Genomic DNA, 25,872 nt, shown 5'->3' with positions numbered 1-25,872 from the left:
AAAAACAATTTAGCAGCCTGATAAATGAACCTCAGCATTTCTCAGTGAGACTTGCATAAGCATGTCAAGTTTAAGGCACGGCAGAAGAGTCTTGCTCGAATGCCAGTCGAACAAAAAGACTGGGGGAAAATTCTTTACCCTCGCCGCACTGCAGATGAATCTGACCGTCCTGTTAGCATCCACGCGCGTCTGAGGGGCCGCAATGACTGACGCGCTGGAGGACACAGCGAGTCTGACGCTAAAGATGGGTGCGAAAATCAGTCTGACTCTCACAGAAAAAATCACGGCGAGAGCGCGTCACCAGACCCGGTCGTCTCGGAAGACTCGTGGGTCTGAGGCGAGCGCTGTGAGTCACCCGGCCGAAACGCATTAAAATCTAATGATTTTATAATGATCTGGTCTTACGATGATCCAACACCAGTAGTCGGCAGTCACAATAATAAAAATGGCATTGATATGAGTCAACTACAAAAATATGACAGAGCCACCTGACTTAGGAGTCAATTCCAGCGACAGGCAGTGGACTGGGGAGTCAATCTCAAGGATCTGAAGTCAGCATTTGACGCACAATCATGTGGATGAGGGGTATGCAAAGAACAGCAGGATATGCATTTCTCTCAGGTTGTGAAGATGGCCTAGTCCCCCTCTCTAATGACACGCTGGTCCAATGCGTCATGAACTCCAACCAGTGGCGTAGGTTTCGTTTGAACATTGGGGGGGACGTCAAACACTTCATTTCCTACATTCTGGGGAATTTTTATGCACCAATTTGTGCCTTTTCTGCATCAATTTATGGTGGAAATGTCTTTATGTAAAGGAAAAAACTAAATTCAGGGGGACAAATGCACGTGTTCTAAATATTGAAGGGGATGTATCCCCTGCGTCCCCCCCGAAATCTACGCCTATGGCTCAACTTTAAGTCTACATCTTTACTTTCATCATATATACAGTATCATACACCATGCTGCCCCCCCACTCCAAAATTTGACAAGCAAACCTACTGTAACTGATTTAATTTAACACGGCATTCTCACAGACATAATATTCATTCGGGAACACGATTCCCCCGCCGGATTCGGGGAAATGGAGAAAGCAAAATAACGTTTTGTCCCTCAGAGGGAGCGACGCTGTCTGTGCAGTGACACCAACTCTCCCAGGGCTTCAGTTTACAGCTTCCACGTGATCCAGCTCCATCGCCACGGGAACGGGCCGCCATGCCGGCTGCACAGAACCCCTCAAGCAGACATTTTTAATGCTGTTTTGAGAGGAAACAAAACATTTTTTTTTTTTTAAATCATGAAAATGGGAAAATAGGAGCAGCTTGCAGAAAAGCAGCCCTGCGTGTAAAGGGAAAGGTGGCGCATGAAAGCACCTCTGGAGCTGTAAAAACAGACATCTCCAGTGGAAACATGATTCTTTTATTTCTTCCTCACAGTCCTCTGCTCTCTTGCCCCACAATTCTCCATCTGAACGCCCTCTAAATGCCTTGCATGATGCAAGTTAGACACTTGGAATGAACTGTTCTTAGCTGTCAAACTGAATGACCAGACTAGATGTTTATTTCTAAAAGACATTTCATGCAAATTTGCAGACATACAATCCAGATAAATGGTGTGTCTCAAGCTCCGAGCTGTCATGTGTCTGTCAACTCCTCACAGACACTGTTAATCACCTCCGCCTGTGAAAGATGGTGAGCTGGAAGCAGGGGGCTGGAATCTTACCTTCATACCGATCGTTACTCACCATGTTTACGTTTACTTTCTTTGATGAGTAATCAAGTAATTAAATAGATGGGTAGCAAATTCCAGTAGCACACCTGCAGGTGCTTTACCTGCCTGTTTACTGCTCTTCCTTACTGATAGACAAAGCACACAGCATTTTCAATGTTTTGATAAATTCCAACAGGTTTTTCCAACTCATTCCTAATTTTATTTTGTGATAGCAACCCAACATCGCAAAATTTATGGAACATTGATGATGATGCTGCTAGCAGCTGTTTGTTAGCTTATATTGTGTCTTGCACTCAGTGCTGGAGCAATACACAGATAATGGACGTATTAGTCCCTAAGTATATTTCTAAATGATTGCATTTGATTTTATTAAAATTCTCTAATGTGAAAAGAAAAAAAATCACTAAATTGGTTATTAATATATTTGATGCACTTGTTAATTCAATTCAATAAATGAATACCAGTCGATGCCAGTTAGTAGTTTAAAGGTGATATTTCTACAGTGCCTCCTTCCAATCTGCTAAGCACTGCTGAACCCGATGCCAGTCAACACACTCAAGCCATTCTAGATATTTCAATTACAAGGGATAAACACTGCCACATTTGCAATGTCAAAATGGTGATTAAGCAGTCTTTTTCTTTTCTTTTGTAAGATGGAAGGTATCGCGGGGGACGTGAGCACACAAAGGCGCCGCGTGTGCCTTTTCCCTGTGGCTTAGTGTCGCGGCCGGTGTGCTTCAGGAACAGTCAGGCGTGTAATATCCACCCCATTATCGCTAAAAGCGCCGTCCTCCCAGAGCTCTCCTCCAGGTACGATTACAAACTCTCCAGACTCCCCCGGACCCCGGCAGGCTCCCACCAATATGTTCAAGCTGGAGAAACACTTATTTTTTTCAATAATATCCCCTCCACCCAACACGCCACACCTTCCACGCATTTCATTTACACATCATTTTATGAATACACCATATATACTACAGTATATAGAACTACTCAACAGGAAAAAAAACAAAAATGAAGTCACTGAGTCGACAAAGTGGAATCTAAGAGAGCGCATCATGCCACTTACTGCACCTATATTATGAGCGTTTCCCAACAAATAGGCCTACTACTGTTTTCCATTGCGCTGTACTGTACATAGCTTCATTTCAATCAGCACGTGCAGTCTGGTGTGCTGCAGGTGATTCAGTCACTGTCTCAGACAGCCTGTAACGCACACAGGTGCTGGGGGCTCATAAAGCCCTGTCCCTAACCCTCGCCCCGTCCCACAGCCACGCAGGGCGCGGCCTACCCCGTGCTGCGCCAGCCCAACCCAGCCCAGCCCAGCCCGGCCCGGCCCGGCCCGGCCCAGCAGTCCCACGTTTAATGCACTCCCCCAAAACGCAGCGCCGAGATCGATAAACAATTATTCCTTTTCCTCACACTCTCACTCACTCACTCACTCACTCTCTCTCTCAGCGGAACTGCTAACGCTCGCTTTATCGCCGTCGATAAACAAATGATGTTTTGTTTTCATTGTCAGCTCCGTGCACGTCCGGCCCGTCCAGATCCAATCCAAACGCGTCGGCCCAGATGAACGCTAGAGTCCACTCTGAGTGAAAACTGAACCAGCCCCGCAAATCTAGCTTTACATTGCATCTGCAATGCCGGCTTTATTTCAGTTACTACTTTGAATAAGCTTTTTTCATCTCACTTAACACAATTAAATCTGATAGATAAGATACATAAGAGAAAGGCTCCACTTTGTTTTATGTCCATATTATCGTATTTGAAATTGTGAAAATATCTCTTTTTCATGACAGACGGGTAGAAGCCACTGGAGCATATGAACAGTCAGTAATGAGGATATGTTCAAGTTTATTTCTTTCCTAAACATTCAGTACAACAACGACTCCCATCACAGGAAAATAATTGGCCTGCAAACAGACAATTTGCAAAGCCTATTTATTCTTGGGTCCATTTTAGCATAAGGAAATCTGTTCTCTGCAGGATGCAAAAACCATCTCCATGTGAAATGTGTTGTAGGCTAATATGTGAATGAGGACCATTTAAAAAATCACACCTTTCTTTCTGCTACAGCAGAGGTTGTTCAGAAGAGCAAGTTTTACATGACATTCAGGTAAAATGTCTTGGTAAATCAATGATGTGTAAAAGAATATGCACGCACGCACGCACGCACGCACAAACACAGGGTAAAAGTAATAGTAAGTAAGTAAGTAACAACTCTCACATCCTCTAACTCTGTTGGTCATAATGAAAAAAATGTTCTGGACTGTAATTTAACATAATTATGGACCACAAGTGGAGAAACGTGCACAAGAAAGATTGGGAGGTAACATTTTCAAACAGAAACGGCCATTTAGCAAATCCAATGAAATAGGACATACGGGTGGCCCTACAGTGTTCCCTTTTCACAGTCCACACTGCTACCCCATAATGCAGCAGTCATCTTCTCCAATTACCTGCCTATTTTTCTTTCCTCAGCATTTGGACAGCCCAATTTTACAAGCCAGTGTCATCAGTGCAGGCTTACAAATAGCCTACATCCCTGCGACACCCAAAGAAAAACAGGAAGCTCCAAACATTAAAACGTCTTACTTAATCCCTGTTGTCCTTGAGCTCCAGACGTGAGTCACATGACCTACCCTGAAACACACCATGACCCATCAAACGTCAACAATAACAAACGCATTGGAGGGCCACTCCGTCCGGCCTTCCCCTGCTTCTTTCTGGAAGAGGAAACCAGATGCTGCTGGAGAGAACACCGCGGACATTGTTTGCTTGTGGTAATCTTCCGATTTCCTGGTTCAGGGGCCTCTCTTTGGAGAGCCTACAAAGCCCACAAACCAGTTCTGCCTGCAGGCCCACCTGAAGGGAGTTAGTGTCTTCCAGCGCATGGCACAGGTATGCCTTTGACTTTGATTAATTCCATTCCCCAGCATCTGCATTGCTGCTGCAGTATGGACTCACCATCTCAGTCTGCCAGTACTATATTCAAAACCCAGCTAAACCTGGGCCTCACTCAATAGACAGATATTAAATTCCAGGATCCAAACATCTTCCTATATCACAGAACCTTAATAACAACAACAACTGAATTTACGTTTTAGCTGATTAGCAGACGCTCTTACCAAGACCAACTTACACAAGCTAACATTCTTTTTACATGCAACCCATTTATACAGCTGGATATTTACTGAGGAAATTCAGGTCATGTGCCTTGCTCAGTGCAATGGCAGTGTAACTCTGCAAACTTACATTTAAATTAAATGTAATTAAACTTACAGCCTTAGAGTTTGAAGCATAGAGTTCCCTAACCATTATGCTACCCTGCTACCTGCCAACATAGTCAATATCATTCAACAATGCTGAACCGAACCCCAACTCCTTAAAATAAGGACACATAGCCTACATGTTTCTTTAGTAGTAAAGCAGACCCTGACACTAAGCCCTGTCTTCTCCCCAGACATTAGGCATTGCTAATGTTTGCTATTAATCTGGAAACGCATAAATAACTGCCCATCAGTCAGCCATTGCTCTCAGGGTAGCTTTCCTAGCACTGGAAGAGTGTCCATTGGCATCATTGGTTCAGCAGCCAATCAGAACCTCCGAGAATTGTCATTGGCTTCTGGGCCATTGGTGCAGACTGAGGATTTCTGCTTCTCCACTGCACAGGGCTGCTATATGAAATTGAAAATCACCCCTAAATAAAATATCAATGATTTTTTGTGGTAACATTTAGAAGTATACCTTGAAAAACATCACTTATATGGTGATTATGGTGACAGTATGAAGCATTATGGCTGATAAAGGTGAAGCTAACACTTTTGGGCCAGCTTGCACATCTTCACCTCAGAAAAGAAGGAAAGAAAAATGTTAATCATAATCCTGTGTGTCACAAGGCTTCCCCAGGGGGTTTAGAGAGGATGGGGGGAGGGGTGGTAGGAGTTGGAGCGAAGGAGGAAGCGGGGGAGGGGTGGGGGCGGTAAGAGTTGGAGCGGAGGTGATTTTTAGCAGGACGGGTTAGCTCGCCTCAGCGAACACACTTGACTTCCCTTCCGGACGAGGAAAGAAGCCGTCCACCGCGGCCAGCCCGCTCTCCCCCGGCTGCACTGCCCCACCCCCGACGCAGTCAGCTGCCAGGCCTGGCAGGCGCTGGAGAGCCCCGTAAACCCCTCCTCTTCACGCCTCTTCATCCCTCCTTCCCACCACACCATCAGGTCCCGGGGAAAAGCAGGCTACACCATCTGGGGACACAGCTGTGACGGTTGCAGGATGATGCAGGCTACGCGCGCGAGCGAAGCTGACCCTCCGCTACTTTGATATCGTAAAGAGCTGGACTGCCGTCAGCTGCAGAGATACAACCCTGCACAGCAGCGATGCTCTCTTTCCCCTGCACATTTAGGTGCTTGTGCAGCCATGATAACGTGGCCCTGAAACATCAACAGAAGAGCGGCACGCCACGAGCGCTTGACGTCTCGCCCAACGCATTTCAAATCTGGCCCTCGAGCCCAGCAGTCCTGTGTTTTTTTTTATTCTTCCTCTCTAATCAGCGGCTGATCTAGACCTGGGAAAAATCAGCTGAGTGGAATGTCTGGCCAATCCATTAATTAAACATTAAATTACCGGTGAAAAAAAAAGAAACATCAGTAGCACTACTGTCCACTAGGACCAGATTTCAGTCTGCCTGGTTAACTTTAGTGGAGTCTTGTGACAGCACAGAGAGCGCATTCTATTTTTTGCTGAAGCACCTAAATTACACATAAACCAGTGCATTGTGATCGCCCAGCGAACAGACAGAATCCAGTATGTCATGATAGGGCGGGGCAGGGCAGGGCGGGGAAGCTGGAATGCTGAAGGTCACAGAAAGCACAGCGCATTGCAGCTGAACCCAAACTTTTGGAGAAGCACAGCAGCCTCAGAACACGGAGAGAGCCAGAAACTCTCCGTGACCTATTTTTAAGTCTCTCAGCGTCAACCATCGCCAGATTATTTTTTTATTGCGCCTTCACCAGTCAAAATACATTTCTCATCCTTTTGTCGTTTCTTGCAGAATTGTTTTCCTTTCTTTGTGTTTTTTTATTTGGGGGGGGGCACATAGTGTGTCTAACTAAGTGGCATCAACCACAGCACAGATCTTCGGTTGCCACGGCAACAGGACGCAGGTGTTCCCAAATGTAGGCTTTGAATCCTTACCGTTTCAACTGTTTTGCGTTAGGACAAACTTCGGCGAGCCTGGCTTTCTGCGGCGAGCCGGGGAAAGTTCAGCCAGGGCGATCGCAGCACGCACCGGCCCCACAGGCCCCTCATCGGGCTGGGGGGAGAGTCGTTTTCGGACGGTTCAGCTAGCGTGCGTCTTTCCGGTCGGCCTCCGGCGCCGTTGCCCTGGCCGCGCCCTCGTCCCCGGGGCCTGTCGGGGTCGGGCCGCGGCGGTTTGGTTCTGCGCCTCGGGGCCCCGGCCCCGCCCCGCGCAGGAAGCAGGCCGCCGCCCCGCACACGGCTCCGGATAATGGAGTGATTTATTAAAAATGAGCCCCTCACACCGGAGCCTAATTAATTCCCTCCGTCTGTGTCTCTCACCGGGGGGAGCCGCCGGGACACAGGTTCACACAGAGTTTGAGAGGCGGCTTCTTCTGTGTGCGCGCGCGTGTGTGTGTGTGTGTGTGTGTGCGCGTGTGTGTGTGTGTGTGTGTGTGTTTGTGTGTGTGTGTGCGCGCATGCGTGTAGATCAGAGCAGAACCATAACAAAACAGATTTTCCTGAGGGAAGCACTATTTTCAGTTTAATTAGCTTGTTTGCATTAGCCTGCAGAATATAGCCAAGAAAACAGCCCAAAAAAAAAAAAACTAAAGTCTGTGGTTTACAGGAATAATTTGGTCACTAGTGAGAGGTAATCACTGATCCATTTTTAAGTGCTGTTTTTTAGTAGAATCTATGCAACAATTGAAACAAATTAAATCATGGACACAGGCCATCTCCTCTGCAGATTTTTGGTGGGGTGTAGCCGCGTGAAGAATTAAAATAAGTGTGCTTCAGTGAACTGTGAAAAAGTGCCACCCCAAGCATACCCTTACTGGCACACTCACACGTGCTCACGCTCACACTTGCACGCACACACTCACACTCACACACACACACACACACACTTGCACATAACCCTGCAAGCACGCACGCCGGCACGTGCACACACACACGCACGCACACACACACACACACACACGCAGCTGCACTCGCCCCGGGTCGTAATGGCCGCCTCTCCACTGACTGTCCCTCGCTGAGCCGCCGCGTTCTTCAGAAACGACACCTCTCCTCCAGCTCTCCGCGCAAACGGCCTGCCCTCAATTCCTGTCCACGGCTCGTTTTCAGACGGGGGCTGAAATTGCTTTCAGGTACGAGGGCTCCCCCAGCCTCTCTCCCCGCCGCGCGTCCGCCGCGGCCCGGGAGCGGACGGAGCGGGCGGAGCGGCCGGCTCCTCCTTGGGGCCGAGAGGAGCAAATTGCTTCGGGCTCCGCGGGTAATTGAGCTGATCTTGCGAGTAGCACCTGAGGGCTGATGAGCACGAGGAGCGAGTGCTTTTGTGATTGGAGGGAAAAAAAATGGGGGGGACAGGGATGAATAACAAAACAGGATGTTCCTGTTCCAAGCTCCGCTAATTAAAGGAGCTCGTGGAGGGATGCTGGCGGCGCATATATGAGCATGGGAGGGAACGTATCCCCCATCTCTCTCTCTCTCTCTCTCCTCTTTCTCTGTGTGTCTCTCTCTCGCGTGTGAAGAGCAGTACGCGCAAACCAGACAATCCTTCCCTCCCCCCCCCCCGGCTTCCTCCCTCCCCACCTCCTGGATTTCGCCCACTATCAGACAGGAAGCCAAATGTTGATTCTTTTCAGACACGCCTCACCAGAAGCCCCGCCGGCTCTGCAGAATCTAGAGCATCTCTTTTACTTTTGGGTCTGCACTTGGCATATATGGCAGACAGCAAATGAAAACACGTCGGTGGTTCAATGAGCTCCACTCAATGGGACCCCAGCCAAGCAGCTTGTTTTATTGGCTCTGATAGCTTCCTCCCAGCGAAATGTGGACCTGGGTGGGTGGATGGAAAGGGGAAGACAGGAGGAAAAAAAGAGGTTCAGACATTTGGAGTAGAACAGTTATCGCTTGTGACTCAAAGCCCAGGATTTTTTTTTTCTTTTTTTCACCAGTTTTTTGACCCCTGGGCCTTTTCCTGCCATTGTTTGGGGTAATCTGTAGGTCAGCCATTCCTGAATTGGCCAAGAATTTTGCCATCTCCTACCATACTCCGCTGTCACAAGACCAGCCCTGGGCCCTTCTGTGCACGTGGGCACAATTCACAACAAATAATCCCAGTGTTTCCCACGTCACCCTGCTACAACATGACTGCCATTAAAAACGCCCGGGCAGGAGTACAGACAGAGAGAGAGAGAGAGAGAGAGGCACTCAGAGTTCATTCAGTCCCGTTTCTGCCAAAGTCCTGATTTCAGAAAACTGCTTCTGTCCATGAGCGGGCCCGCCTGCTCTATCAAAAGCCGGACTGAAATCAGAACGCAGACAGAAACAGAAAAACCCGTCCTGGGAGATTGCTGGGCGAAGGTCTGAGCGGGAAAGTGGAACTAAAGTTGAGCAGCTCAGTGCCATCCCATTTCAGACAGCTACTGGCCTACATTTTTATACCTTAAAAAAAAAAAAAAAAGGCCACCAAGTAGATGTTTCTATGAGTGCAGTCTGGGCCCTCCCAGCACAGGTCAATCCACTGTCTCGACTATGATTCTGATGTGGAGGAATGACACAACTGGCACAGAGTGTGGTTGAGTAGGCAGGGAGCCTTCAGAGCAGCGCTAGTGAACAGCTCCACCAGCTACTCCCAGCAACACGGCAGGAGCGCACAGGTTAAGCAGTCACCAATCAGAGATGCACCTCTCTTGCATCCAGTGCGACTGTGTGAGCTGCAGGATGCAGAGTAGCCACACTGCAGGCATGCACACGCTTCAGCTGCAGAGCTCCTGGCGCATGCGGCCATGGGGCCTTCCAGAAACCTGAGAGGCACGAGCAGCCACCCAATCCAGGAGAAAAAAAGAAACAAACACCCACTCAAGCATATACAACTATTACATTTAAATAAATAAAAAAGAAATACATTTGAAACCCGGGGAAGTGGGTGACCTACCATGCTTACATGCTGACGAACGCCCATTTTTTAAATTTGAAACACCAGCTTTAGGCTGCGCTGGAGGCTGCAGAAAGACATGCGGTGCCTGAAAGGCTTCCCCGGCCTCTCCAGGCTCCTCGCTAACCTCAGGTCGCTAGCCGCTTCAGACCTGTACCGAATAAGGAATAGTACCGGCGCCAATGTTTCATTTCCCCTTTTGAATTTCAGTTTTATGTAGTTAGTTTCTTTTTTTTTTTTTTTAATAATGAACGAAGATGAAAGGAGCTAGCGTGACAGCGGCTTATGGGCACGGCGGTAGGGAGCGCGATAGCAGCGCGTTTAATCCACCGCTGGCTCCGCGAGCAGAGAGCCGCCACGGAACGTTCCGGCCCTGGGGACAGGAACCCGGTACGCATCCGACGCGTTCCTTTGTTCCCGGACCAGATATAACAGCACTGCGCTTTTCCCTTGTGCAAAAAAAAAAAGACAAAAAAAAACAAAAAAACTGGCGCACGTTCCGTTTCCATGACGTCCCCGTGCGCGCGGGGGATTGCCGCCCCATTGGTTCAAGCGGCCGGGGGCCGGGCCGGGTTGAAACGCACACGTGGTTTCTATTATTCGCCCGCCGAACCCCGGCGCTCGGCGACGCCGTCAGACCGCCTGGGGCCCGGAATACGGGAGGAAGCTCTAATTCGGCAAACATTTACCGTCGGCAGACGTCTGCTGCCGCTACGCAAACAAGGGCACCTGCGACGCATTAGCGCCAGCGCTAGCGCCCAGCCCCCGCGCGGCCTCCTCAGGGAACCGCCGAGACACAGCGCAGAGCTCGGCCCGGCTCCTTAATCACCCGGCCTGGGCGGAGCCGGCAGGGGAGCGCCAGGACCCGGTTAAACCTTTCGCAGGAAGTACGCCGCCTCTCAGTTTGGGTGGAATTTAACGCTTTGTAGAGACGTGAAAAAAACAAAGAAGAAGAAAAAGCGGCGTGCTGGGCGGTTTCGTTTGGTTTGCCGTGCGGGCACCTTCCTGCCGATGCGATCGCGGTACGTCCCGCGGCAGGTTGCGGCACGTCACCCGCGGAAACCGGTGAACCTGGTTTATCTCAGTTATGCATTAGACCGCAGAGAGAAGGACTGGTCACAGGGACCGTGCTACTCCTGCATCCTCCGACATACCAGCGGCTGCTTTTCACATAAACTTGGTTTTTCTCCAAAACGCACAATAAAGCAGAATAGAAAAAAGGGAGAGTGAAAATTAAACATAAAATTCCGATGCACATTTGGTGTTCCACTGCCCATTAAATTACAATTTCGGGCTGTATTGTTCCTTTCTACCATCTACAACAATGTAAAAAATGTTATGTGGGAAGTAATACAGCAATACATTTGAACCGTTTTGTTTACTGTGTAGCCACTGTACACTGTGCAGACTGATGCCCTTAAGTGGTATTGTGTAGAATTGAAGTGATACGGCCTATTACTTTTGTATGAAGTAATCGAGCACGTCGGCTTCAGGTGTTAGATCTCAGCCTGATCTTATCTGCAAGATGACCTTTCAGTGAAAGAAAAAACAAAGCTATTACATGTGACATGTCTTCATTCAACCTGGACAGCCAATCCAAACAGATCCTGAGACTGATAGTCTGGTTTCATGGCACTCAACATTACCGATTTGCCGTTTATCTAATAGCTCTTGGTTTAATTGGGGGAATGGTTCCACTGGTTGATGGAGAGCGTACATTGCGACAGAAACTGTGAGGGTCATGGGGGTGAGTTATAGTCACTAGTTCTGTGGTCACAGGGTGGATGTAATAATTCAGCTTCATGATGTTTCATATTTGAATCAGCTTGTACGGGCTCAGTGATCTGGATCGGGTGATGTACAGTATCTGTTCTGTACCCAGACTGGCTAGAGGCCAGGCTGTGGAGGTATGCCCTACTGTCAGCCTAATCCACAACTCTCTCTCCCTCCCAGTAGAATTAACCCAAATCCCACGTCAACTGGAAGCCATCAGCCAATTGGGGGAATTAGAAGATTAACATAATTAAGGTATTCGCTTACAGGAAAAAAAAAAAAAGACTGGCAATTAGCTGGCAAAAATTCATGCCTGAATACCAAATGATTCTGCAGCTATTACTGGTAAATTGCCGGGCAATTTCTCCTGTAGTTTTAGTTTCACCTGTCCCATTTTCCTGGAGTCTGGAGATAGGGGCTTTTTTGTTCATTTTGTTATTTCATGAGAGGACTCTGACGATTGATGGATCACGTTTCATACTGGCTGTTTTGAAACGAGGTCCATTTTTTTCTCAGCCGACCCCCATTCAGTAAAAAATAAAAAATGCATGCTTCTTTTCTCTGCCAGCTATTTTTACCTCCACCATGACAGGAATATTTCCCAAAATAATGCATCTAATCTCTTTTAGGAGCCATATGCCAAAGGACGGCCCCCTAGAAGGGCTGGCGCGCTGCCGAATCTTTAATTGCGAACCTGCTCTTCCACAAATTGTTTTCCATTACTTGTCTTTTAATGTGCTGATGTCAACAGCGGAGGGGAAATGGCAGAACACCCAAAAAAAATCATTAAAAGTTAGCAGCCCTACCCCATTAACCGCCTGATGTCAGCGGAGGGACCCGAGCTTCGCGGCCGATTGTTAGCCTAGCCCCGCCCAGGGAGCCGTCAATCACGGCCGCGGAGGTCAAGAGGCGGAGGCTCGACGGAGCGCGCGGCCGCAGAGACCCGATTGGGGCTATTAATATTCTGAAAGAGGGTCAGGGGAGTCAAGCCGAGCCACTCCCTGACACTCGAAACTGCGATCAGACCCAAAAGGGGGCCTTTCCTGGGGAAGCAAAAACGAAACCAGATGGAGCGAAGGACAGGCGGCAGGATTCGGCACAGGGAAGCACAGTCAAACGCAGGGAAGCACAGTCAAATGCATGGAAGCACAGTCAAACGCAGGGAAGCACAGTCAAATGCATGGAAGCACAGTCAAACGCATGGAAGCACAGTCAAACGCAGGGAAGCACAGTCAAACGCAGGGAAGCACAGTCAAACGCAGGGAAGCAACGTCGCAATAGAACAGGCAGTTTGATCGCACGGTTAATAACAAGAAAAATGTCATTTGTTTTTTTCTAAATTTATAAAGAAATTATTTGACAGATTTCAAGTTATTAAATGTTAGTTTGGTTGTTGAGCCATTTCAGATTTGAATCTTTATAGCTACAGTATATAGTCTATATAGCTTACCCATATACCCAACAAAAGGGGTCCTATCCCTAGCCATGTTTTCAGCCTGGCATTTTCCAGCAGTAAGGTTCATAAGCACTGGAACAGAGAAGTCCAGTGAAGACAAACTCAAAGTAGGGCGTTAAGGGTACAGAGAATATCTACAACACAGCAAAATGACTAGAGGCCACTTTGGACAGAACCAGTGAGACAATGTAGATATTCATTTATGCAGCATGCCAGACAGCACAAAAAGCCACTAAAATGAATTAAAATGAAATATTAAATGATTTAAGTGATCATGTGTTCTAGATTTCAAAATGTTTTTCAAAAACCGTAATAATACCTAAGTGAAACACTCATTATAGAGGCTAGGGCCTGATTTTAATAACAGGTACAAATATAATAAAAGCAATATTACTGCTAGGGAAACAGCATCCATTCTCAGGATGAGACACACTTAATTCCCCATAATGGGTGGTAATTTTCCTCTTTGCCAATGAAAACTGAACTCACATAAACATTACCTTAATGTTAGTGTGCTCCTGTTTCAACAGCTAGTTAAGAAAATCAAACGTACACATCTGATGGATGTTGTTCCCTATGGAACAGGCCAACATGGCTGCCCTGCCGCCTCTGCAAAAAGTACTGTGGCATTACAATCACACCGTGACACAGGCATGGACTGTTGTGAGGAGAATTTTCCGGTTGTTTTTTTTTTTTTAAATTTTATTTTTTTATTTATGAATCTTTTTCATTATGGCCTCATGACTGTACAAGATGGGTGATTTTTTTTGTTTTTCTCTAAGCCTGTTTTAATCCAAGGTGGAGAGCTACAAGCGATCTTGAAACATGATCATCTCAGATCATGTTTCAAAAGCGCTTTCTTCAACCGAATTCCAAATTAAACACAAGCCATAGCCTGCATTTAAGAGATAATAAGTAACAATATTATTAGATGTTAGGTACTGGAGCCTTAACTGGAATTTATCACTTATTAACAACAAAGCAGTTACCACATGAACATTACATTTGGGGAATGCGTTTCATTGGACATAGCCTATATGAACAGTAGGATTCTTCCAAGCAAACTTTTCAGAGAGTTAATTAGGTGGAGAATAACTCACGACTCCCTTTTAATCAACCTCGTCTCACTTGCAAAGAAGATTATTCACACACCGAGCGGCACTTTGCGTTGCATTGTGGGATATCTGGTCTTGTCGCTAGGGGCGATGCTGGTTTTGTAGTGGCAACAATGCCTCAACAACACTCCCACGCTGCCTCGCGCAGTCCAGTCCCGTCTTGCAAGCCGTCGGTGAGAAACGCGCGCCGCCACGCCAACCCCATTCAGCCTGGGAATCGTTCTTCCTCCGCCCGCCAGCTCGGCTTAAGAGCTCGCTTCGTAACACCCCCTCATCCCGCGGTCTTCGTTTCGAGCCTAACAGCGCTGTACGGAACAGAACTGCACCGAAATATCAAAAGAATATTAATAGAAGTCTGTGGAAGGAGAGAGCAAAATCCCTTTACTTTGTGACACTAAATTCTAATGCAACTAAGTGCATCTGACAGCGCTACTGAGTACATCTGACAGACAGAAGGCAGCAAAATCCTTAAAAATTGACTGGCAGACACCCTAAGCCAGGCTTCAAGGGCTTTATATATTTCCCCATTCACAAGATGGCGACCCCATAGTGTTTCCCAATACACAAGGGGCTGCACCCATAGTGTTTCCCAATACACAAGGGGCTGCACCCATAGTGCTTCCCAATACACAAGGGGCTGCACCCATAGTGCTTCCCAATACACAAGAGGGTCCCCCATAGAGCTACCCATACACAAGTGGGTGTCCCAATAGTGTGTCCCTATACACAAGAGGGGATCCCCATAGTGTTCTCCCACACAGAAGAGGGTGTCCCCATAGTGCTTCCCCATACACAAGAGGGTGTCCCCATAGTGTATACCAATACACAAGAGGGTGTCCCCATAGTGTATACTAATACACAACAGGGTGTCCCCATAGTACGTCCCCATACACAAGAGGGTGTTCCCAGTGTTTCCCCACTCATCCATATTTCTCATCCACAGAACAGATCAGTCAGGCTTTAACTTATCAGAAATAGTGATGATGATAAAAATTCATTTAAAGAATGTATAATCCTTCTAATGTGTACAGAACTGTTTTTCAGTGTTTCATGAAATGTTATGGAACCAGTATATCAACAAGTGCCTCACGGCTGGTTAGCAGTGCCTCAAAACACGGTGCATTAAAATTCAGGCGCCAGCCCTCAAACAAGGCAAGCAAACGCAGAGGAGAAGTACACTCTCATACACGTAATCCCCGCCCGACCACACATCTATTTCCTGAAACCACACCGACTGCTCAAATAGTGCACCGCACGGTCCATTAAACAGTGCAAATGACGCGTGGATAAACTGCATGAATAATGTGGAGACGCGTTCTTTTCACCGGCGAAAAACAAAGAGTGTCATCCAAATCAAACACTCGCGAAAAGTCAAATCCTCTGTCGAGCCACAAATCTCTCCCCTCTCTCAACATCTCTGGGGGGAAAGAGGGCTCCTTGTGGCTGTAATCTCAGAAGAAAACACAAAGGCCCCATCAGTCAGACATTTTTACAGTCATACTGAGAGATTAATGAGGTCTAACAGCTTTACCATGTCTCTCCTCTGTTTTCGAAAGGAAATAACCAGTGTTATGAACAACCAGCTGAAACAATGGGTCCGTGAATCAGCGCGGCTGCAGTTGACTTAAATGGCGTCTTTGAAAACTGACGCTCATTGGAACATCTGAACCATGGCCCACGATTATGAACTTCACACAACCAGCATTTACATCTGCTAAGAAATAAAAAAATAAAAAAACTCTACCACCTTTTTCTCATCCTGCACTCAGCGCAAAGCACTGACCAACACTAGAGTCTGGTAGTGTCGATCACACCATGCCCGATTTGACCACATGCCCACTTGATAAACTTTTTCTCTTTAAACTTTCTCTGTCCACTCGCATTTGATATCAATATGCCGAGCCCCTCTCAGATGAAGATGTGAATACACACACACCCACACAAAAAAAAACACTCCAACCAGGAACAAGGCACTGAATCCATTTCTGTCAGGTTGTTTTAGGGGGAGAGGCAGATCGTGACACATGGCTGGAACAAGGCAAGATGGGATTCAGCATAGGCTGCCAGGTCTAGTTATTACCTGGACTGCCAGTACCAACAAACACAGCCCTGCAAAGCTTTAGTTCACAATGCAAATACCTTCATTGCTGTTGCTTTGATAATATGTTTAATATGTTTACAAAACAATTTTCAAAAATATATAATAGATTTACGTGTTTTCTTTTTAAATTTTTCCCTTTTATCACATGTTTATTTAAGCTAAATATACTGATAGCAATACTGATACATTTCTCAAGAGCTGAGGCAGATGATCATGGGACTGGCGAGCAGTATTGAGTTTGAGGAGTGAGGAAAGCGTTAGAGCAGCAAACCCAGTGGTTGCTCACAGGGTAATGATCCATTTCACCTTGGCTGAAAGAAATCACTCTAAGAATGTATTACATTTCAGCCGTTCAGTTCGCGCAATAAAGCTACAAGGACACAGAGTGTAGAGTACAGCTTCTGACTCCCCTGGGTATGGTATGCTGAAAACCCAACTATACGAAGGGCGTTTTTTTTTTTTTTTGCACTTGCTTTCATGCAAACCACGTCCCTTGCTGAATCTGCCGTGATACAATTTGTCAGAGTCTGACAATAGCACGAGCCTGACAGTAGCGTAGGTTAACATATCAGCTCTCTAGATATCTGAATGTTTAAATGAATTATAGGTCAGTAGCAATTCTGGAAAAGGTGCTTATCCTCCCAAGTAGAACAATATGATTTTTTGGGGGCAGTGGTCATGGATAGCTGCATCTTTGGAACGCAGGACATTTCAAAATCTGCGTTTTACACGAATTCAATTGTGCTCTGATAAAAGTAACTATTATGCCGTAATATGTCAATTAACAACGATAACACAATAAATGTATGTTGTTCATCATTTTATTATGCCACTTATAACAGAAGTGGAATGAAATTGCGGGATTATCAGGACCACATAAGCTAAATAATGTTGCAGCGTTCTGAACAAAACAACTTTTTGCCACACAGGCTAATAATATTAAAACACCCAAGGAGCGATTTCTGTTTTAATTTACTCATGTTGAGCAAGCTAGCCAGTGTGACATCTCATTTTCAACTTTTCATTCAAATTAAGTACTTTCTCTTCGAATCTTGCAGTGCTGGCTGTGTAAATAGTATGATTAATAAACAAAACAAAGGTCAGACACAAAAAGGCGATTGGTTCAAAGAAACCAGAGAAATTATTTTGCTGTGGTTTATGTCTGGATCAATGTCCACTGTAATCTTTAAAAGACAAATTTCTTATAATATCTGTATTTATAGAATGCAGTGAATTTTGTTCTACCAGGAAGAAGGGTACCCAACCACTTTTCAGCTTTGACCAATCATAGCCGGGTAGATTCAGCAAGGGGGTGCGTTTTGGATGAAAGAGTTTGTAAAAAATAAAAAATAAAAATAACGCATACAAAGGGCCTGCATAATGCTATGCTAATACAATAATTGAGAATTAATGTGATGTAATTACGTTTCTGGCCACCGGGGGCAGTTCACCCTAGCCCATTTGCTCCTCTGAGCCAGGGCCAGCCAGACATGTGGTGCCATTAGGGGAGCCCACAATGGTTCCCCGTATCGCTCCTCCAGCAGCTTAAAATCAATAGTTAATTACCTGCGAAGACGTTCTCCACGCCCAAGGCTCCCGGACCGGGGGACTGCAGCACAAAGCAAGGCTGACATTCAACAAGGCTCAGCAGAAGGTCATTACGGCATTCCTTCATCACTGTCTGCATCGCACCTCTCCGTTTTAAATGATCCTCTGCTTTTTTTTTTTTCTTCCAATAACCGGCACTCAACCCCAACACCCAAAAAAAGCATGACTCTACCGTGACTCATTCTGTAACTGGAGCCCACTGTACCCCGTAGAATTAGCTTAACTGTATTTTTCAAATGCCCTTCAAAATGAAAATAAAACCTCTACTCAAACATAATACAGTCAAATAAAACTAAATCTCCATGTCTGAAACATAGCCCTGAAGTAATGTGAAACATGGTTCGCCTGAAATCTGGGAAATTTAAGATCTCACCTGTTGCACCAGACCAATTTATCTGTATTTAAAAATGAAAATAAAACCTCTATTCAAACAAAATACTGTCAAATACCATGGTGAGTATTCCAACACTTGAGTTGTACCACAGAGATAATTATAATTAAGCATTAATAATTCATTTTTAAACCTGCTTCAGACCAGACCCAGGAAACCGGCTACAGAAAGAGGAGAGTGTTGGGAAACAGTTTTTATGAATAAAGTATGAAGAATCAAATCAGAATTAAAAAGGCTTAATCATCTAAAGAAATGTAAACAACAATAAATCCTTTGCTGAACTGCTTAATCACCTGGTCCACCAGCTACTATATATGATCTCGCTCACCTTCTGGCATATCAGAATGGAAATGCTGTAACAGAAACATTTTGACAGTTAGCTATCCCTTCGTAATCTATGTTGAAGGTACTCGTCAGCCCATAAACAGAAACTGTGTTTATGCATTCAAGCAAGTGTATGAAAAACTGACATCACAGACGTACGTCACTGCCAAGGTGTCAAAACAGTTCAACACAGGTCACTTGTGCAGTTGTCCAGTGTTCTACTGCTAGAAGTCAATGGTACTTCAAGGTCACATCCACACAGTTTAATGCTTATTTTCACAGTAAGCAGCATTGGTTTTCTATAGGCTACCTGCTTCTAGTCAGGCTGAAAACAACATTTTTTATGGCTCCTGTTTGTAACTGTACAGTACGTGCCATATTATTAGGAGAAACAGCTGCTCACCCTCTTTAGGCACCGTGTGAATGAGGCTTGAAGTTTCACAAACAGCAGGAAGCAAACTGGGGCAAATAGTCAGAGCAACAGAAAGCTATAAATTCCTTAGCTATCAATCAACTTCACTCAGCTTGCCAGGGACTACCTACAATAAGCACCAATCAACAAGCAAATAACAGCAGTGTTTACGGCGTACTGTAGGCTAGATCTTAGTTCAGCTCCATGATTTTCACTAGGGTGGCTGAAAGGCACGAGCTTGACACAACACTTCACTCCCATCCCAAAAAAAAGGAAATTCCTAGTCACAGTGCGGAGTCCGAAATCAAATTTCAATGACAGAGTAATTTAAAAAAGCATTTAGTCTGATTTCTCTCTCGCTCCCTGGTAGAAGTATGCGCCTGTGTGTCCACTATGTAAATACAGCAGCGGAGTCACATTACAGCTCAGAAGAGAGAAAACTGGGGCTGCAAACTATTTAAACAAGAGAAAAAGTCTGCTGCAGCTTCCGAGTTTTAATCAAAATGCCTTTCCGTCAAAAAAAAAAAAAAGGAAGGAAAAGACCCTATACGGGACTGTGGTCAGAGCAGGCACGGGGGGAACAATAGGGCCTTGTTGTAAGGAAAGGGGGCCAGACTTGGTACCCTAAAAGAGCCTGGAGCCGAACTCCATAACAGATCCACACTGCAGCCCCGTTGCACTGAAAGCACTGGGCCAGGTTCTGCTTTTCCCCACAGGCTGACTTTCCTGCGTTTCCCTGGCGCAGAGATACACCCACACCAAAAAGAACAACCAGACGGACAGTGAGCCAGACATCCTTCCGCCTAACATCAAACGGGCTTGTTCTGTCTGTCAGCTCTACCTGTCTGTCTCCTGAACAAGCGCACCGAGGAGGATCCGGATTCGCACAGATCGTACTTCCCAAAGACAAACTATTTCACGGTTATTTTTCACAAGTTCGCCGTTATGATTAATGTAACCTAGCGGTTAATTACTTTAAACTGACAGTTCTGGCAGCTTGTGTACTGGGTGCATCTCGCGCTGTGTTTTTGCAGAAATTAAAACCAAAGAAAGCGTACAGTGCCAAATTCATTAAAATGGCTTAATTCTGATTTAATCTCCTTTTTGTTGAATGCTCCTTGCTTTCTGAGTACCAGTGGATTATCAGCAATGGGATGCCTCTGACTTCTCCAGTATGCTAAGCCCCCCCACGCCTCCCCCCTTCCTTTCAGTACCCCCAAACTCCCCCCTCCACCTCGACTCCCAGCCCCTCTCCCTCCATACATACCACCAACCTCTCTTCAATTTTATTTTTCCAAATAACACATGGCAACTTCGTCCCCAACCCCCTACCCCCCACCCCAGTCAACACCACTTTCTTCTCTGCTTCCCATGGAGCATTAGTAAAGCGGCCTCTCCCTGCTCCTGTGTTCCCCGACCGTTCCAGCTGGGAAATAACGAGCCGATGTTGGTTCACATGTAAAGGAGCAGCGATAACAGCGCGCGCCCGGGATCTGAAGCCCGCTCGCTCATTACCGCCAGGCCTCGGCCGCCGCCGGGCCACGCCGCGCAGCGGCAGCCGCACTCCACCTCGCCAGGCTGATTAACCGCACCCCGGCCGAGAGCAGCCACTCCAGCTGTACTCTGAGTGTAAACCGCCACCGAGCTCCGCCCACTCACACTCCGGCTCCTATTGTCTGAATTCCTAAGCCCGAGGGCGAGCGCTCTCCTGTTTGAAATGGGCTAATGCAGAGTTATGCTCTCTTCTCTTTCCGTGTCTCATCTATTCATAATCAAGATTTATCAAACTGGCAGATTTGCCTATCTGGGATCATTTACACACTGTTTATTTACGAGTTCAACTCCCAGGTGGAACATGGCCACTTACACTCTTGAGAGAAGTACTTAACCTTATGAGAGTCTGCTAAATGATAGCTGTGGTGACACAACCAAGGATCACAAATGTACAGCATAAGCCAGAAAGACAAAACACATGTGAATGGACCATCCACCTCTCCAATGTGCCTGAAGCAGGAGAACACAGTTAACAAAACAAGGGGTTCTTCTCAATCACAGATTTTACCTCCAAGCATCCTTTCCTCGCTCCACCTAGCGAAGGAATCAAGAAATCGTGTATTAGGAAAATGGAACATTCTTGTTCAGACAGGCATCGGTTTGAAGCCACGCCGATTACACGTGACAGATGGGGAGAGGTGGATACACGGGTCGATCATTTATATGTCACATGGTCCAAAAAAAAAAAAACTTCCACAAAGGATGCACTTATGTTTTCCTGCTTAAGCATCCTTTGTGAGCCTCCTCACTCCTAGCTCCTTCAAGGAGCATTTCATGGTTTGGAATGTCTTTAAAGATGGCAGACCTCGATCAAGTGGAGGACCGAGGAGAAAAGGAAGGCTAAAATAAGCAATTGGAATGAGCCCAAGGGGTTCATTCAAAGAGCCTAGAGCTCTGTTGCTGCTGATTAAAGATTTATGCATGGCAAGCCCAGCGCACATCCCTTGCAAAGGAAATGGTGTAAAGGAAGTGATGTCACGGTGAGACTCCAGAATAGAGCATCTTTCCTCCGCAAGACTAAAGAACAATCCTTCCATCTGCTTCTGAGACTGAAGGGGGGTAAGGCACAGGCAGAGGCCCAGCATCCACAGGCTTTGGCCTTTAACATGCATTCCCCGCTACAGGAGCAGGGGCAACACCACAGTTCTGACACTAGACACCATTTAACACCTTTCACTTTTTACGGTAAACTCCATGAGGTTTTTAAAAATGATAAAAATCCTTGACAAATTACCTTCATGACAGCTATCCAGATGTTCAATTAGACCTACTACATTTATGAATTACATATTACATGCACAGTGTATCCCATCTGGGGCCTTTCTGTGTGGAGTTAGTGAGTTCTTCCCTTTGTCCATGTGGGTTCCCTCCGGGTACTCCGGTTTCCTCCCACAGTTCATTCAGGCCAGGTGAATTGGAGACTCTAAATTGCCCATAGGTATGCGTGTGTGAGTGACTGTTGTGCATGCCCTGCGATGGACTAGCGAACTGTCAAGGGTGTATTCCTGCCTCTTGCCCAATACATGCTGGGATAGGCTCCAGCAACCCCGTGACCCTGACAAGGAATAAGTGGGATAGATGGATGGATGCACTAATATTTTCATGCAACATAAATTTAGACCGGGATAAAAGTGCTATTTTATGCCCCACAAACCTTGAATGTATTACATAAGGAACCGAAACTGGACTGGTTTAACTCAAGTCTCTGATCTCAACCTTGATTACAATGGAGTATAATTGTTTTTACAACTTCGTTGTTAATAACTGTCCTTGTGAACTTTTATTATTTACGGTGTTTACGTTGTATTTGTTTATTATTACAGTTATCAATACTTTATTATTCGTTTTTATTTATTATTTTGTTTAAAAATGTCTTTACTCTTTTTATTGTCGTTTTAATTTGGTTTTGTAATCATGGTACAATTGTAAATGAGGGCTCGTTTCCTCAGTGTAGCCTAACTTCCAAGAATTAAATGAAGGTCGACTGACATAGCTGGAATGATAAATTGTGTTCTGCTGAGATATTTCAAGATCTACTGGGCACATACTCCATATTCCTGTGTTTTTAATCTTGTACTGTAATATCACTGTACCCTTGAGACGCCCTCACTTGAACCACACAGCAAAGTAGCAGCGCAGACAGGCACAAAATGGTAGAATACTCACCGTGGGTAGCCTAATGCTCCCATTAACAATTAATACGCTGTGTGCAGTCAGAGCCACATTTGGCACAGCAAGTTCACTTTCTAAAAAAGCACCTGGTCCCAGAAATATACATACGCCCCCAGGAAAGCAGGATAAACCAAGGTTACCACAGGTTCAAATCCAAACACAGATTATTCAGTCCCAGCAACCTGCATTTCCTACAACGGAGCGCCTCAAAGTAGACATGACAATTTTTTCCCCTCTTCAGTTTTCTGCGTCTAAATGATAAGAGAAGGCTTGTTACAGTTTCTCAGTTACTTGGCAACTGTTTACATCCAGAATCCACCACCAACCTCAACTTCATTTAGCCTTTGTTCAGAATGGGTATACAGGGGATACACACTACTTGTGTTTTTGCCTGACCCAAACAGTAAGAAATTCTACCAGGCCTGCTTTGAAGAATTTCGATGCAATGTACCGCAAATTAACAGTTTTGAAACAAGTTGTCCAATTCCTTTTCCCTCAACAGTCCTCATTTATACAACTGATGTAATAGTGTTCTTTCCTTTGCAGTTACTGCCTTGTGTGTGTAAAAATGTGTTGGGGGCGGAAACCTGCTCCTGGTTTTGTCAGGTTATTCTAGAGGGAGAGCGGGTGTTAACGTGTGGAGAATGTCTTCAGTAGCATATGGCACGTGGAAGTTGTCTATCCTGCCTCGTAGCGCAAAGGACAATGTTTTTTAATACCTTCGCAATCGCCTGTCCTCGGGGAGACAGCGCTGAGAGGGCCTACTCAGCCAATGCCTTGATTGGATCAAATAAACAGCGCTGATTAAACGCCCTCCAGGGCCACAGCTGGGCACAGGACACATGACCCCTGTCTGAACACACAAGCCATAGACACTCTGATGGGTTTAAAAATATATACAAGACAAATAAATTGAAGTGGTCAGGGAGAAAGAAGAGAAATTTACATGCAATTAAAGTCACCGTGCTCCCTGCATCCCGGGCTCATTATTCAGCAGGGCAATTATAACTTCCAGCGCTTACAACAACGCGGCTTATTGTCTGTTTGCCCTCGAACCAATCAAAGCCAGATTGGCCGGCTCATTTGGATGTCTGGAATAGACAAATGAATTAAGACAGGGAGCTTTCAACAGGAACACCTCCTGTAACAGCAAACTCTGCCTATCAAATTACCTGCAGCTTAACATTCGGGTGCAAGGCGCATTAGTCAAAGCGTGAAAGGAAAATGGTCAGAGAGAGTAAAATTCAGACAGAGGGAAGAAAAAGGAAAGAGAAATAGAGAAGACAGAGAAGGAAAGAAGAAGAGGGGGAAAGGTGAGAGACATAAACAGAGAGAAATTGTTTTCTTAAACAATTTGAATATTAGTGTGTGTATTGCATGTGACCATCAGTGTGCACATTAAATGCATGCTAATAAGTGCATGTGTATTTATGTAGCTATGTTTGCAGCAAGGTTGTGACAGTTGTAGACTGCAGTTTCCCAAAGAAACATTTCAATGGCATCAGCTGATTCATGCTCCTTTCCCCCTAGTGGAGAACTGGTGAAACATTATTCCTGTTCAATTTCAAAGAGTAAGGGATGCTACTTTTATTTAACAATAAAAAAAATCTGCATTTGATATGAGACTGACCAGCTGCTTAACACATGTAATTCCTAAAGTTGAGAAAAATATACATAAGAAGTCATCAAGAGAATTCAACTGAGTGTTACCGCACCCTCTCCCCCATAAAGGACACAATCAAAAACTCCATTCAAAGGGGGCGGTTCTCATCATATCACCATGAATATTATCAACAGGCATTCCATCAAAGACTCAAACCTCATAATGTACAGCATGTTGTACCAAAATAAACATGGACACGGAAATCCTGTTTATTATTGCCATAATTCAATCTGAGCATGCTCTGTTTCTAACAACGTTCTGTTAAATGAAAAGCAAATGCATGCTCTTTCTTTCCATGATGGACCAAAGCGATTAAGTGCGATGAATGCATTTGACTCGCACTTGTTCCTAGCGGCAATTGCCCGGTGATTTTTCAAGCACTTTTTACCATTGCTACAGTTGTGCATGTTATGTCAATTGATTCCCACTACCACAGATGAGGTTAGTTAATTCCATAAATGTGATTCTGCCTTTTTTCCCCCAGTTTTCCTTGATTTTAGACAAGTTTATTTTGACTGCTCTGTGACTTCACCCAACCTTTTCTTTCACAAACACCCAGCCTAACAGTTACAATCAGTAACTGGTGTTAGCCAAATGGCAGACAAGTGCAATGCTGAGTTTCAGCATCACACTTAATCAACTGAAATTCTTGAGGACCATTAAACCCTGCACATATGCATGAGACAGATATGAGCAGTCAGGGAATGAGAGGATATGATCCTCCTCTGCCCCACAGTAACTAACAACAATGTGATCCAAGGAGAGAAACAGTCGAATCTAAAGTTATGGCACGGGATAGAAAAATCACACCAACAGGTTAAATCCAAAACATAAAGCCAAAAGGCCCTCTCAGCTCTGTCTCCCCAAGGACAGGCGATTGTGAAGGCATTAAAAACATTGTTCTTTGCGCTACGAGGCACGATAGACAACTTCCACGTGCCATATGCTACTGAAGACATTCTCCACACATTAACACCCGCTCTCCCTCTAGAATAACCTGACAAAATCAGGAGCGGGTTTGCCCCCAACACATTTTTACACACACAAGGCAGTCACTGCAAAAGAAAAATACTCTATAACAGCAATTGTAGAAACGACGACTGTTGAGTGAAAAGGAGTTGTTTCAAAACTGTTAATTTGCGGTACATTGCATCGCAACTCCTCAAAGTAGTGTTAATTTACTGGTGTTAATTCACTCTGGAATGTGGGACCAAATGTTAGCTGTTAAAGAGTTGAATTAACGCTGGACATTTTACTGTGTAACTAATTGTTTCATGACTTAAACTCTGGCCTCTATGATTCCTACCTGCTAACGTAGGGAGATAACTCAGTTAAAACTGTCTGAAAATTACCCCAGAAGAAAAAATTAAGGAAGGGAACCACCTGCCACC

At 45.5% G+C, this 25,872-nt stretch overlaps 1 protein-coding gene across 2 annotated transcripts in view; it reads right to left on the bottom strand.

Annotated features, from left to right (window-relative positions):
• The window catches only part of LOC135256484 (ephrin type-B receptor 1-like), a 155,328-nt gene that overhangs the window by 126,269 nt on the left and 3,187 nt on the right, over positions 1–25,872 (bottom strand). The gene's annotated exons all lie outside the window — the stretch shown is intronic.

Source organism: Anguilla rostrata, chromosome 6 (genome assembly GCF_018555375.3).
Source record: "Anguilla rostrata isolate EN2019 chromosome 6, ASM1855537v3, whole genome shotgun sequence".
NCBI classification, from domain to species: domain Eukaryota; kingdom Metazoa; phylum Chordata; class Actinopteri; order Anguilliformes; family Anguillidae; genus Anguilla; species Anguilla rostrata.
The sequence above is the reverse complement of the archived record's forward strand: the minus strand, read 5'-3'. Positions and strand labels throughout refer to the sequence as shown.